At 30.6% G+C, this 17102-nt stretch overlaps 1 long non-coding RNA gene across 1 annotated transcript; it reads left to right on the top strand.

Annotated features, from left to right (window-relative positions):
* Window positions 1–5511: 5511 nt before the first annotated feature.
* Window positions 5512–7010, top strand: LOC121210933 (uncharacterized). Its single transcript, XR_005906210.1, has 3 exons — window positions 5512–5946; window positions 6037–6104; window positions 6642–7010. It is a non-coding gene; the product is annotated as an uncharacterized lncRNA (long non-coding RNA).
* The last annotated feature ends 10092 nt before the right edge of the window (window positions 7011–17102 follow it).

The raw sequence follows: 17102 nt of genomic DNA, 5'->3' as shown, positions 1-17102 counted from the left end.
CCACTTTGACTTATTTTTGTGCTTCAAAGTCATTCGCTCCTGCATCATCAAGAAATAGAGTGAAAAATCAAGATTCAACATCTGTTATTTATTATTTTTGGTAAACCACAGATGAAAGAATACTGTTTGAGAATAGAATTTATGACAATCAAGGAAAATGATTGATCACCTCAGCCCGTTTGAACTCTTGCTTCCTAGCCTGCTCTTTGGCTGCCTTTGGATCCATCAGCATTTCTGCAGATTCCACTTTCAGTTTATCCTTATTCTTTAAGCGATGATAGGTTTTGGACTTGGATCTTTTTAATGCGCTTCTGCTTCATTACATGGCGGAAAAGAAGGCTGCGCATTTGAGTAACATGATCCCGTTGCTTCATATAACATTATGGTCTCAGTTGATTTCAACAATCTAGTCTGCACTTGTCAGACCCGTTGCTTCATATAACATTATCTTCTCAGTTGATTTCAACAATCTAGTCTGCACTTGTCAGAACCAAATAACTTGGAAAGACATTTAAACTCTCCATTAGAAAAAAAAAACATGACATCAGCCCAAAATCCACAGAAAACATACTATCTGCATTCAGACATTAAACACCAATGTACGCTATGTTTATCCTCTCCAATTTCTCTCTATCTACCTTCGGCAATGGTGCTTGAACAGATGTAGACTTTCTGTTGATCTGTTGCACTCTTTTTCTAAGTCTGCTATACCCCAGTTTTCCTTGAATAGGATCCAAAAGATCTTCAAGTGTAATGTGGCTGTCACCTTATGTTAGTACAATAATTTCGGCTAGAAAAATCTTGAACACAACTCGAACAAAAAACCAGGAAATAGGACAATACTTCAAGGCGTACAAAAAAGTTACTGTCAAATAAATCTCAAGGATCTATATTTTACACTAACAGAACTGAACACTAAGTACTGAGCAGAGCATGGTAAGATATCAATTTTTATAACTAATTTCTGCAGTAATTTTTTATAAAATAATCTAGGAATATAAAAGATGATGGGAGATCAGAAAGAAAATTTTTTCCATGTTTTTGGGTGTCATGCAAATGAAACTTCACTCCTATTTATAAGAGGCCTTATGCCTCTTTATAAGGATATAACTACCCAAATGATAATCATATATTTAGGAAGAAACATAATTATTCAGTAGATATCTACTTGGATAATTATGACTATTTGTTATTAATTAAGTGACATAACTTTTGGTAACTTATAACTTTTAATTTGTAACTATTGGAACACTACATATATTTTAAAAATGTTCCAACAATCTCCTTCTATTTTTAAAATATTCTAAACTTTGATAATCTTGGAAATTAATAGCATAAATGACGGTTTCTTACGATTAAACCTTCATTTAGTGAAAACAAGTTAAAGTTAATCAAAATGGCATGGAAGACTATGCTTTGAACCAGCTATTTCATTTGATTAATCGAACACATCTCACACAATGATTTCAACACCAGTCAATGCACAACATCTAGGGACACAATTATAGCCATGTGTTTGTAACATCTTTTCATGAGTGTTGTCAGAGCAAAGCCCTTGAGCTACTAGAAGTGATCATAGTTCCAATCACATAAGTAGATCCCATCAAGAGTGTTCCCATAATTATAACACTAACATATTTATGTTATGTATCTATTAAGAGTAGAATATTCATCGTTCCCCTTATCATGATAGGTACCTAAGACTTTTTACCTAGGGATGATAAATTATTTTATAATGTTAACGGTCACATATTAATGATATAATTTGCCTCATTGAACTCAAAACTTGACACTATACTAAGTGTTGAGTTGAGTTTCCATCATGGGTGACTCAAATATTATAGGCTTGTACCTCATCCCTCAATTTCAAAAATTTCAACATGGCTATGTTAATTATCCATACTATATGGTGAAACTTTATATTTATTTGTTCCTTGAAATTTGGCAAGATCAACATCCTTACCATGTTCAATTACTCATTCTTTCGCAAAAGAATGCTATCAAGGATATTCTTCCTATTATGGTCAAATTACATTGATCACTTTATCTTTTTTTTATCATGACGATTTCATTTTTGGCTACTTTATTTATTTCTTAATATCCAAGAAATTAATTTTACAATCACCAAATATATGAAACCATACATCACGTCTTTTTCAACAGATAAGGTGTTGTAAAGAGGCTTCGAATCCCTTGGTGAACTAGACAACATATTTGCTATTTGTCATAACTTCTTTTCAAAGTTAGTACATGAATTAAAAACATTTTTTTTCATTCATAGCTAAATAATAATGTTTTTTTTTCTTAACACACCATATATATATACAAGGGTGTAGCATATATAGTCACATTAGAGGACTATTAATTGTCCAATCAAGTGACTATAAAATCACACATTTATTCACCCTTCACCATGTACATTATCAATTATTTTCTGACTATGATCAAAACTTTCATTTTAACAATGAAAATAGTGTCTCATCAATATCATCCAAATACTAGTTATATTTGAATAATATCATGATTTGAATAAACAAATAATTTCATATCTCAAGTTAAATATATATCATGAAGAAGAAAGAATAAGAGTTTCACTCACAAATTAGATGGAACGAGTTATATTTCGATTCTCCTAACTTGTTTTCTATTTATAAAGCATTGATAGGTGCTTAAGTGATTCTTTAAAAAGATATCACTTTTTAAGTTGCACTTTTGGTTTCAAGAAACCATTCATCTAACCTTTTAAAAGTATTCGTTGGACCTAGTGACGCAACTTTTCGATTTGGGAAGGCTCACCCGAATGGTCATAATACTTTTATTGAATAGAAGCATGTTCAACTAAATTTTAAACAATGTCTTCACCATTCAAAATGAAAGTAACTTTCGATCCATTAATAGACCCTTTCTCAAACGTGCATTTTCATTCCATCTTCTTTCTTCTTCTTTTTTTCTTGCAAGATATATAATATATAATTTTATACCAATCAGAATCACGCATCTTAAAAAGTCATGCATACAATGAACTAGTATTTGATTTTTTTGTCGAATAATTGATGCATGAGACACCCACATCTTTTACATAATGCAATTCAATAAACACATAACAATTGAAATCTAATGTAACACGCTAAGCCCAACCTTATATCAGGATCAGAGGATGGTGTATCATTACTTATAAACAAACTGACTTAAAATACATTTCGGCGGAAACTTTGAATAATTCTTACAATTTATAGATGTAAAACATATTTTTACTGCTATTTTTCTAAGGTGAAAGAAATATCATCACTTTGAAATTAATAAACAAGTCAAATGGTATATAAACTCAAATATGGTAACTTTATCAACAGATTGTATTGGTTTAAATCCAAATTTTAGTACTTCATAAAGTTTTCGTTTAGTAGAGTCTTAATAAGCATAATTTCTTTATCTACATCATTTTCAAAATACACTTAAGCGCCACCCCCATTAGACATGCATAATACAGACACAAAGCAGTTAGCTCACAATCTTAACAGTTCTTTGGTGTAGTCCTGAACAAAGTCTTTCTTCTATAAGCAAATCTTGAAAAAGAAAAAGGAATAATAGAGTAAGTTCATTTGAATTTAGTAAGTTCCAAAGAGAAATCATACAATACATTACTTAGAACATTAATTGAACCTTTATGAAGATCACACATGTATTACACAGAGTACGCCTACTGGCATATATAGAACAAAGGCTGACTCAGTACGCCAACTCATCTTACTTTGGCGTATACTGTGCGCCAACTTAACATAACTCATACAAATCCAACTTCATGTCAACCATGTACCCAGGATACAGAATCAGAAACATATCTTTCAAACTTGTTCGCATTCATTCTCCCATTAACTCCTTATATCAGTTTCATTCAGAACAATATGTTTTATCGTAATCTGCCAATCCGATTTGCAATATACCTGTCCTACTGAAGGCTACACAAACATATCTCCACTTCTTCTTCATCACATATCATATCGTATAATTTCATACATATCAAAAGCAAACGGTAGTGGCTTAAGCATGAAAAATGGTGCTTACTTCATGTCTCAATCGGACTACACTCACATTGAAAAATTTAGACAATGATTTCTCAAACAAATATTGTCACATCCCAAAAACTGAGTTATTAGAAATTAGGTTAATGAACCGAGAGTGGTCATGCCCAAATTTTTTTAGATGATCTTTTACTCATTTGATAATAAAAAAGTATAAAGAATAGTGATTGAGTAGTGGTGGAGTTGTCCTTAATGATTTGTGTTCGAATCCTTTCCCTCACATTATTTTTTATATGGTGCAATTTTGCTTCAAACCTTAGCAAAGGTCACACCATGTTTTTAAAATGAATGTTGTAGTTTGTGAATAAGGAAATAAGTTGGCTTAGAGGTTAAGAGCTTAAATAATTTCTCAACGGTTTTAGGTTCAGGTCTCCACACTCTTTATATTTTATTTAAATTTTTTTGGAAACTTTTGAGTGGAAAAAAGCTTCCATAACTGTCCACTCCTAGTTACTTGGCGCTCAGTTTTTTTTTTGTCTTACATTTATAATTTATACATCTCCATTTCTACATGAAAACTACATCAAAATAAAAAGTGTAGAACCCATTTTATCTGCCTATGCAAACTTGAATTTGATTTTTTTCCATAAATTGGTAATTGGTCAAGCTTGAAGAGAGGGTATGCCCAATTTTCATTTTCAACCAAATTCAAATGAGACTCGTAGTTAATCTGTTAAAGGATACATAATTTTGAAAAAAAAGAATATTTTATTACATTAATAGTCATTTTTCTTTTAATTATATGTAAATATAAAGAAAATATCGGATAGTCTTTCCTATAAGAAAAGGTTCATTTATTGTAGTGGAAGACAATCAATCAGTTCTGCGATGAAAATGAACTAGTTAATAAGTTCAAATAAACAAACTCAAATAATTCATTTTTCTTTTAAGTTCTAGGACATCCTATGATTTATATTATACTTTTTTGGGGGAATTCTTTGTATTTTTTATCGATGTATCTAACTTATTGTAAATAAAAATTATTGTAATATGTAATAATAAATAATAATTGATATTTTCAGAAAAATATTACTATAATGAAAAAAAGAATTCTTTTGTTTTTCATTATAGTAACTCGGTGAGATCATTTGATTACTTCTAACTTCGAAATTTGAATATTTTTGAAATAGTTGCAAAAGATTAAAAAATTAAGAATAGAAAATTCCAGTTAACTTTGTAATCTCTCGATTTTTTTATTGCTCCTTTTCAATCAAAAGAGATAAAAGCCGGTGAATTAGAAACAATTAATTAAGAAAGAAACTTTTCCTTTTAAACCCCCCTTTTCACTCCCACGATGCCTTTTTTGCTCCTTTGTCCCCTCAACATGCTTATTTTCTTCAACCTTACCTTGTGTGACATACATTAAACCTGGACAAGGTGAATTACACCTTTTTATGTTCATTTTTTTTCTTTCCTCTCCATTTTTGCCACCCCCTCTTTTGCTCCTCCTTTCTCATTGTTTTCCTCTTCATTTTTCTTCCATTTTACCTCCTCAACAAAGCCTTTTTCCTTAATTCTTCCACATCTCTTCCATTCCTAGCCAATCGCACCACCACCTCACCACCACATCTCCAATGCTGGACCTTCACTGCTATCATTACTGCCACACCGTCGTAGTGCCACCACCATCGACCACCACCGTTTTTCACCGTTTTCTTCTTCCGTTTTCTTCTTTTCTCCTCCTCTCTTTCACAATCAACCTTTTTATTATTCAACTTCATATCTTGATTTTATTAAAAGGTTTTATTGTTAATCTTTTCTAATTTATCATTTTTATCATTTTATTTTATTTGTTAGTTAAGAATCCTCCTCTTTAATCGAATCATCACAAGGATTGTTGAGTCTCCTTACCCTCGATATTACATAAGTATTGATAAATCCTCCAGTTAGATTATTTCTTTATTTATTCTCGTTTGTGAAAGATTCTAACAAAGGTATTTCTTGTTTGTGCATGAAGCGTTTATTTGAAACCCCGGATCCATACTCCATCCTTTAGAGGTGTTTTTCATTGGGACCATTGATTAAGTAAGTTATTCAACTTAATCATTTATTCGAAAATATTATTAAAAATGTCAATATATTGACATGGTATTAACGTTTAACTAAGGATTCAAGGATTGATCTCCTCTCTTAGAGTTAGGAAACAATACAAGTTACGTATATATAACATTAATAATGCCTAAACAAAATATTATTATTTGATTTGTGATTTATGTGAATACTTTAAGTATTCTAAAATGAGAGACTAAATTCGCCTAAACAAAATATTATTATTTGATTTGTGATTTATGTTAATACTTTAAGTATTCTAAAACGAGAGACTAAATCCGTCGAAACGGATTATACAAGTATGTTATTCTCATTCTCATGTTATGTGATATTATAGCATAATTAATTTTGCATGACAAATAAATGGAGATATTTCGATAACTTGAAATAATACATGAAACGCATGTTAAAACATACCCTGCATGATATTATATGCTTCGATTTGCATGTTTCAACATATGCAATGTGATAGATGATATTTTGAAATGAAATATATATATCTGTTTATTGTAGCATATTACATGCATGGGGTGGGATATTGTAAAGAGGAAGAATTTGTGGCTTCATCCACAACCTACATGGCAGTTTGTTTGCGAATATTTGGTGGCTTCGTCCACAACTTACATGGTGATTTATCCACAACCTACATGGCAGCTTGTTTGGGAATATTGGTGGCTTCGTCCACATATTGGAGTGTTTGGATGGATTAGTTCTGGGGAAACGTAGCGGTGATTGGTTGGATGTTTTATAAAAATTTGCATAATTGTTTTCCAAAAACTGCACTACCATGATCATATGTATAATATTGATTATGTTGTACAATATGTATGTGCTTATTGTTATTTAACTTGTTATAAGACTCACGCTGAGCTTTATAGCTCACTGACCTTTAGTTTTTTTTTATTTTATTATTTTACAAATAACCTCGAGGTTAGGATGCGATGATGACATTTAGAGGAGTTTCTCGAAATTATTTTTAAATTAAAGTAATTAAATTTTATTTTGATATTTTGTTATTTTGGGTTTGTAATAAGTTTGATTATGGACTGTAGCATGGGACTTTACTTTGGGGATTTTTCATTTTGATTTATATGAATTATATGCATGACACTAAGTTTTAAAAACTGCATAAATAAGTATTTGATTAATATTTTGAATGAAACTTGGTTTTATTAAAACGTGACAAAATCACTCTTTTTCACTACGACAATGAAAACGAGTTTTAGACAAATATATGATTTAGTTTTTTTTTTTGAAGTTTTAAATTAACTATTGATGTATCGAATGTACATGAAATATTGATTTTTAGCAAAATATGATTTTAGCAAAATGGTTCGTTGCGATTTTTGTAAAAATGTATCAATATTACATTTTTCCACTACAAATTTGAGAAATAAGTTCTTAATAAAATTAGACTTAATTTCAAAATTTATAGTGTTTACAAATGAGATTTCTAAAGACATTTGATTTTATGAGTTTAACATGTTTTTTTTTAAATAGTGACAAATATCAAGTTCTTTAGTTTTGAATAAATGATTTTGAAATATGATTGAAATTACGAAAGTTTTGAACAATGATCAAACTTTTACAAATAAAATACTGAAGTCATCTATTTCTAAAATTTCTCAATTTCACTGGTTTGAAATGTTTTACGGAAATGGTTTAAAAAAGTACGTTTGAAAATTACGAAAGATTTTCTGGGCCATTTCGGTGGCCAATATAGATTTCCGAATTCGGCCATAGCGTCTAGGTCGGGTTTGGGGTGTTACAAATATTTTTCATCCATTACTCACTTACACACCTTTCATCCTTTACAAAGGAAGAATACTTATCTTACACGAAATATAAAATAAAGAAACTACAATAAATGGAAGTAAGAAGGAACTCACCAGAAACTCGAACATAGATCTATAAAGCAGGTCCCTTGCCCTTATCACTTGAACCTTCGTTATCTTCTTGAGCTAAAATATAGATAAACATATCAGACCATCAATCTATTAAATCTAATCATGCATGCAAAAATCACAACACTTATACCAAAATTAGGAAGTTTCCTTCCTCACGCACCATTCTAACATTTATGCATGCAAAACGAAGAACACGTAATTGACATAAAGAATAACTTAGGGTTCATCAGTAATTACCAATAAGTTGGTACTAACGTATAAGTTAGTTGAATGCTGTGAACTGTACTTCAAAAAGATTTTCTAAACTTAAGTTTTCAAAGAGTTGCAGAGAAAAATCGAGAAAGAAGAAGAAAACGTAAAGGTGTTCAGTGAAACCATCGCTAACCTTATATACTTAAGCTCGAAGACAAGGATTAATGGAGAAATTAGATAATTCCACTAATTCTCTTGATTCACCTGATTAAGTGCCCTTAATTTAATTTAGGTCTTACCATCTACAGTAGTTCTATTCCATTTTAACTAAATCTCAATTCAACTATCTAAATTATCATACTTAAATAATAAACAAATCTAAACAGTTGTGAACTTATTGAGTTCACCAAAAACATCTGAGTTGGGCGGATACTAAACAAACGGGTTTGCCAAACTACAGAACACTCCAAAACAAAGAGTTCACCAAACAACGCATACACACATAATCCTATAATTTGTAATGACCTAAAATCCACGGGCACCAGAAAATGAGTTATAAGGCCTCTGTCTTAGTGAAATAAGTTCGAAAATAATTATTAAAAATATTTATGAGCCTAGTGGTGTGTCTAATTAGGATTTAATTAGGTGAAATTAGCTTAATTTAGAATAATTAGCAAAAAGAACTAAATTGAAAAAGGGGTAAAAGTTTAATTCTAAAGTAATAGAAAATAAAAATGATCAAAATGGTAATTAAGCCATTTACATAAATTGAGGCGGCAAATGGAAGAAAAATCAAGATTTTTCTTGAATGTATATATTATATATATTAAAATTATTATTATGGTTTTATAATTATTATGATTATTTAATGAATATTATATTTTAAATAAATTAAATAGTTGATAAATATATGGTAATAAAATTTACATGTGTAAAAATTATATTGGTACATTTGTAATTTAAATACTAAATTACTTATAATTTAAGTAAAAAGATATTTGTTAATTAAATAATTAAATTTTTAAATTATGAGATTTTTGTTTGAGAAATAAATTAAATAATGACAAATGTAATAAAATTATTGGTACAAATGTAGAATTAAATATGTGTACAATTGTAAAATATGTAAATGATGTTAAAATAGATATTTAAAATAAATATATTATAATACATGCTAATTAAATAAGTAAAGCAAATAAATACAAAAGAGAAATAAAGAAACAAAAGGGAATAGAAACAAAATTGAAAACGGGGAGCAGGGGAGAAAAAGGGAAAGAAAAAGGGAAAGAAAGATAAAAGAGAAAATTGAGGATTTGAAGCTTGGAGTTAATTTGGTTAGTCAATTAAGTCCTTTTTAGTTAATCTTGATGTTTTAGAAGCTTTGAAACAAGATTTTGATGAAATTAAGTTGATAGTTCAAGAGTTCATATGTTTCCAAATATGGTTCATGTTGGACAAATTATGGAATTAGGGATTTAATTGAATGAATTCTAAGTTAGAATTGATTAAGGGATTAAATTGTAAACTATAAGTTTTATGTTGTAGGGACTAAATTGAAGAAATTTCGAAATTAGGGAAATATGCAGGAAATTTTATAGTTAAATATAAGTTTAGACAAAATTTGAATAGAAAAAGAGAGTGAATTGGATTAAGAAAATAATTAAGTTTAGTTAGAATTAAATTGGGAATAAGGTAGGAATTGTTTAGAAATTTAATTATTTATTATAATTAATGCTGTAAATAATAATGTAAATTACTATTACTTTCGTAGCCAACAAAGAACCTGAAGCATCAGCATCAAAAGGAAAGGAGAAAGTCATCGAGGACTAAAACGGGAGAATTACGGTGTGTATTACTATAATTCGAATTTTAATTATTATTGATTGCTGAATTTTTAATTGTTATGTATGGTAAGTAAGACTTGAGGTAAGTATGTGAAATTAATATGAATATTGAGTGAAAATGAAAGTGATGCAAATTGAATTAAATTGAATAGAATAAGTGAATTATGGAATATATGATTATTTGAAAAGTGTATTGATTGAAAAATGAATGGTGATTTGAATTGTGAATTGAAAGTGATATAGAATTGAGAAAGTGAATTGAATACCCTATTAACTAGTCGGGCTGAGTCGGATATAGTTGGCATGCCATAGGATTAGAAGTGTTCAGGGATGCTTCGACCTCGAGTCGATAAGACACTGGGTGTCACTAAATTTCTCCGGATAGATTCGATGAGGTACTAGGTACCAACTTTACTTCGGCTAGGCCGATGAGACACTGGGTGTCAACTATTACTTCGAACTATCCGATGAGGCACTGGGTGCCATATTGGTGTGTTTGGTTGGATCCGTGTATCCGCCAAAGTCCGAGTTACGTTAATAGGGTGAAAAATTGAAATGTGAATTTAAGGCATTGAAATAAAAAAAATTGAATTATGAATAGAAATTGGAATTGTGATAGAAAGAGAAAAGTATGAGCTAAATGTTCACAAGTGGTTTAAATTCAAGTTTGTGAAAAATACATTGATTGACGAATAATTAAATTGAATTGTTATTATGAAATGATGAAAATAAAAATAAAAATAAAGTATGAATTAGTATTTAAGAAATTAATTGTTATGTATTTTAATATTTATATTTTTATTATTGATGATATATTTTGAATTATTGTAATACCACTGAGTATATCCATACTCAGCGTACAGTTGTTTCCGTGCGCGGGTTAGTAGAAGTCAAGTGTCCCGGCTCAGCATCCAGAATAATCCCGGCTCCAACACAAATTTGGTGATGTATATTTTTCTTTTGGGTAAAGGTGGCATGTACATAGGTGTTGTTTAGTCACTTGAATATATATATTACTTTGGGTGGTGAATGATGAATTATAAGATTTAGATGGTTAAATGAATGAAGTTTTTAATCAATTTAGAATGATGCTATGATAATTATTAATTTAAAAATTATGTTAATGATATAAATATTAGTTATATGAATGTGAAACATTGGTGTTGGTTGTTTTGGTTTGAATTTGCAGGGGGTTTTAGGTAAAAAAAAGCAGAAATGTTGCCGAAATTTTTATAAAAAAAAAATTTCCCGGAATACTCGAACAAGTCCCGTTCTACTTTTAATACGTGTTTGAACTTTGAGAGTCCAATATAAGGACTTAATTATTATATTATACTATGAAAGTTATATTAATTGTAAATTATTCGTAAGTTGTCTAATATGTCCGGTAATGCCTCATAACCTCGTTCCGGCGACGGTTTGGGGTTAGGGGGTATTACATACTTAGTCAAAACATGTTACTTACTCACATCTATCCTTATTTTACCAAAAACATATCAAATAGTAACCAGATACAGAGATTTCGCTGGGCAGGCTGTTATATCTAATTATATAATAAGAGTAAAATAATAAATTTGACATACCTTTTCTTATAAGAAATATTTTTTTCTAAATCAAAATTTGACAAGATCATTGACCTTCATGCAATCACATTTGTTAATATTCATCCACATAGTACCATGCTTGTAGTGGCATGTGAATGTGTGGTGAATTGACAAGCCTTCTATAATTTCTCATAAATTGCAAAAATAAAACCTTAAAATTGTTAGTGCAAAAACTTCGGTGAGAAAAATCTCAAACACACGAACGAAATGTTGGAATCATTGGGAATTGATTAAAGTTTCTTCTTTAAACGATTGATTCATAAAATTTTATGGGTTTTATATTTCGGATATATATTGATCTTTGAAGGCTTATATTAAAATATTTTTTTTTGAATTTATAAAAGAAAAAATTAAGGTTTTCCTTTTCTTTTATTTTTTTCGATGGATTAAAAACAACTTAATTCATATATATATTTTGATTATATACATATATAATAAATGCATGTTGTTTTGGAAATTTATTTAAATATATATATAATTATCTTTTAATTTGATTGAAAGATGAAATTAAGATAAATATTTTGAAATAAATATATTCAGATTTTGGCTTTTAATTAAGGATATATAATATTTTAAATAAATTAGTTGAAACAAAATTCCCCAAAATTGACCATTTTATGTAGATTAGTTTATTTGAAATATTAAGATGATTATATGTTTTTGTGATTCATGCGTTTATTAATTGACCCAAAAGTAAGTTAATATTTGCTAGAATTTCAACGACATCTGTGGTGATAAATGTGTGACAATTATAAGGTATTTTATGTGAGAAATAAGTTAGTCCAAAGATTAATTCATTGTTTGACATAATTTATTGTCAATGTTTGATTGCTACAACAAGAGTACTGCTTACTATTAATATTACTATCCAAAGACGTGATATTAATGTTGTATTTGGTATCTTGAGATGGGATTAGTCATTATCTTGAATTTATTGTTTACTTATGAATATTAATTTAAGCTTGTTTTTGTTCTGTATTCAGTTAATTCATCTTTTGCTACCACAATATCTACTAATATAAATTCTATACCCATGCTTAATGGGACTAATTTTTAGGAATAGAAAAGGCACTTACTTATAGTGCTTGGCTGTATGGGCATAGACCTTGCACAAAGGGAAGAACAACCTGCACCTCTCACTGCAGAAAGCACCCCTGTTAAGAAGGATTTTGAGAGGTGGGATCGTTCAAAATACATGAGTCTAATGATCATGAAACACAACATTCCAGAAGCCTTTAAGGGCACAGAATTTGAAGAGATTACTCAGGCCAAGGGTTTTCTTGATGAAATTGAAAAATGTTTTGCTAAAAACGATAAGGTTGAGATGACATCACTTTTGACTTCTTTGATCCCTATGAAGTATAAAGGTCAATGAAACGTAAAGGAGTACATTATGGAGATGTTTCATATTGCTTCAAGACTTAAGGCACTTAAGATCGAGCTTTCTGAGGAATTGCTTGCTCTTATGATTTGGTATCGCCTCCTGCACAGTTTAATCCATTTAAAATTAGTTATAACTGTCAAAAGGAGAAATGGACCCTAAATGAGCTCATTTCTCAATGTGTGCAAGAGGAAGAACGATTGAAGCGTGATAAGTCTGAAAGTGCCCATTTGGCCAATGCCCCTAAAAACAAGGGCAAGAAAAGAAAATATCAAAATGAAGCTGCTAAGGGTCCAGCTCAAAAGAAACAACAATAAGCTACAGAGAGTTGTTTCTTTTGTAACAAGTCTAGACACATAAAGAAATATTGTACCAAATATCATGCTTGGCGTGCAAAGAAAGGTATAATTCTTAATTTGGTCTGTTCTGAGATTAATTTATCTTCAGTACTTAGAAACACTTGGTGGATAGATTCTGGTGCTACTACTCACATAAGTGTTTCTATGCAGGGTTGTCTGAGTTATCGAAAGCCAAGTGATGGTGAAAGACACATCTTTGTGGGTGATGGAAAATTGGTAGAAGTGGGAGCGATTGGGCATTTTAGGTTGTTATTAGAAACTGGTTTTTATTTTGGTTTAAAAGACATTTTTATTGTATCGTCATTTAGATGGAATTTAGTTTTTGTTTCTTCTTTGGACAAATTTGGATATTATTGTTCATTCAGAAACAATCAATTTAATTTGTCTTTAAATTCAAATGTTATTGGAACTGGTTATTTAAATACTTATAACAACCTTTATTTGCTAGAAACAGTTGCATCCTATAATGAAACCTTGCATGTGGAACCACGTGGTATTAAAAGCAAATTAAATAAGAAAAATTCAACATTATTATGGCATAGGTGCTTAGGTCATATCTCAAAAGTTAGAGTTGAACGCCTTGTATCTGATGGTAATTTAGAGTCCCTTGACTTCACATACTTTGATATCTGTGTTGATTGCATTAAGGGAAAACAAACCGAAACCAAGATATTGGGTGACAACAGATCTTTAGATGTCTTAGAATTAATTCATACAGATATTTGTGGGTCATTCCCTATGGCATCATGGAATGGTCAACAATATTTCATAACATTCATAGACGATTACTCACATTATGGGTACCTATATCTCATTCATAAGAAATCCCAGTGTTTGGACATGTTCAAAGCTTATAAAGCTGAAGTTGAGAATCAACTCAACAAAAGGATTAAAAACGTCAGATCTAATCGTGCTGGTGAGTACTACGGTAGATATGATGGCTTAAGTGAACAATGTCCAGGACCATTTGTGAAATTCCTAGAGGAATGCGGTATTGTCCCACATAACACCATGCCAGGATCACCTAGTATGAATAGTGTAGCTAAAAGACGAAACAAAACTCTTAAGGATATGGAAAGGAGCATGATTGCTCATTTTACCTTACCTGAGTCTCTCTAGGGAGAAGCATTAAAGACAGTAGCTTACATTCTGAATAGAGTACCCAATAAAGGAGTTGCAAAAACACCTTATGAGCTTTGGATAAGTCAAAAGCCTAGTCTAAAACACTTTCACATTTGGGAATGTCTAGATAAGGCAAGGCCTTATAGGCCACATGAAAAGAAATTGGACTCCAAAATAGTAAGCAGCTACTTTATTGGTTATTCTGAGTGATCTAGGGGCTATAAATTTTATGATCCCATAATAAGGAATATTTTTGAGACGGGAACTGCAACATTTTTTTAGGATGTTGAGTTTGGGGGAGAAATAAGGTTAGAGACATTGCTTTTGAGGAAGAATTGGATTCTAACTCAATTCCTACTATCACTTTTGATGATGTTTAGGTTTTTATACCTATCATTGATCAAGAATTGAATCTAGAACCTCTATAAGAAAATGTTGAACAACTCTTAATTTAAAATGAGGTAATTGTTCCAAAAGAACAAACTCAACAACCTCAAGAACAAGTGCCATTAAGGAGGTCCACGAGAGAAAGGAGAAATGCTATTCCAGATAATTATATTATATTTTTCCAAGAACATGAGGATGATAATGGAATAATGGAAGATGATCCAATCAACTTTCATTAAGCCATGAAAAGTTATAATTCTCAAAAATGGATTAATGTCATGAAAGATGAGTACAAATCTATGCAAGACAATAAAGTTTGGAAACCTGTCCCATTACCCAGAGATGCAAAACCAATTGGTTGTAAATGGATATTTAAAATCAAGAGGGATGCAAATGGTAATATGGAAAGGTATAAGGCGCGTCTAGTAGCTAAAGGATATACTCGAAAAGAAGGTATTGATTTTACAGAGACTTTATCTCCAATTTTATCGAAAGACTCCTTCAGGATAATCATGACACTTGTTGTTCATTTTGATCTTGAGTTACATCAGATGGATGTTAAAACTGCGTTTCTTAATTGAGATATTGAAGAAATAATTTATTTGGTGCAACCAGAAAATTTTAAGTCGAAAGAAGAATATGGTTTGCAAATTGACAAAATTCATCTATGGACTCAAACAAGATTCCCGTCAATTGTACCACAAGTTTCATCAAATAATTGTTTCATTCGATTTTGAGATGAATAATTGTTTATGATTGTGTGTATCACAAATTCAATGGGAGTAAGTACATATTTCTGGTTCTAGATGTTAATGACATTTTGCTTGCCGCTAATGATATAGACTTATTGCACAAAACTAAGAGATTTTTATCTAAGCATTTTGAGATGAAAGATCTTGGGGACGCCTCTTTTGTTTTAGGAATTCAGATACATCGAGATCAATCTCAAGGTATTCTTGGATTATCACAAAAGAGCTATATTGATAAATCACTTAAAAGGTTTGGCATGCAAAGTTGTAGATAAGGTGACACCCCTGTCACTAAAGGAGACAAATTTGGTCTTACTCAATGCCCTAAAAGTAACCTTGAAATTCAGAAAATGTAAAAGATTTCCTATGCATCAGTTATTGGGAGTTTAATGTATGCTCAAGTTTATACGTATCCGGGTATTACGTATATTGTTTGGATGTTAGGCAGATATTTAAGTAACCGTGGTATAGACCATTGGATAGCAGCCAAAAGGGTTATGAGATATCTTCAAAGAACAAAAGATTACATGCTTCCTTATAAGAGATCAGATCTTTTGGAGGTCATAAGGTATTCTGATTTTGATTTAGCTGGATACCAAGATAGTAGGAAATCTACATCAGGCTATATTTACCTATTAGCTGGAGGAGCTATATCTTTGAAAAGTGTCAAACATACATTTGTAGCTTCGTCCACTATGGTAGCAGAGTTTGTAGCATGCTATGAGGTATCAAACCATAGAATATGGTTACGGAACTTTGTCACAGGGCTGCGCATTTTAGAGAATGTAGATAGACTACTCAAATTATTTTGTGACAATAAATCAGCAGTGCTGTATTCCAATTACAACAGGAGTTCATCTAAGACAAAACATATTTGCATAAAGTTCCTAGTTGTAAAAGAAAGAGTGCAAAATGGTCAAATATCCATAGAGCACATTGGGACAAACTTTCATGATAGTGGATCTGCTCACAAAAAGTTTACCACCCAAGGTCTTTCATGAGCACACTGCTCATATGGGTGTTACATTGTTTGAGGATATCATGATTTAGTGAGAGTTTATATTTTATTTGTTTTATGTTTGTTTTCAGAAATTTATGTATTTGGTTATTTTCTGATCAGAAATAAAGTATTCAGTTTATTCATTATGTTTATTATTTTGGTACTGACCTCACTTAAGTTTAAAGAAGACCAGTTGGAAATAGACATGTTTAGATCATATTGCATGTAATTTCCATGCTGCACATCCATACTTGATCTATGTCATTTGGTTGTGTTAATATACGTGATCATGGATAGATTTAGTTACGATATATGTAACGAAAGTCGCCTTAGTTCTATGTTAACATAATTAATGGATGAGATTGATTGGAATACCTTTTGGATATAATAGTAAAATTTTGAGCTCATAAGATTATATAATGACATGTA

Source organism: Gossypium hirsutum, chromosome A12 (genome assembly GCF_007990345.1).
Source record: "Gossypium hirsutum isolate 1008001.06 chromosome A12, Gossypium_hirsutum_v2.1, whole genome shotgun sequence".
Lineage (NCBI taxonomy): Eukaryota > Viridiplantae > Streptophyta > Magnoliopsida > Malvales > Malvaceae > Gossypium > Gossypium hirsutum.
Note: the sequence above shows the minus strand (reverse complement) of the source record. Positions and strands in the feature narration are given on the sequence as shown.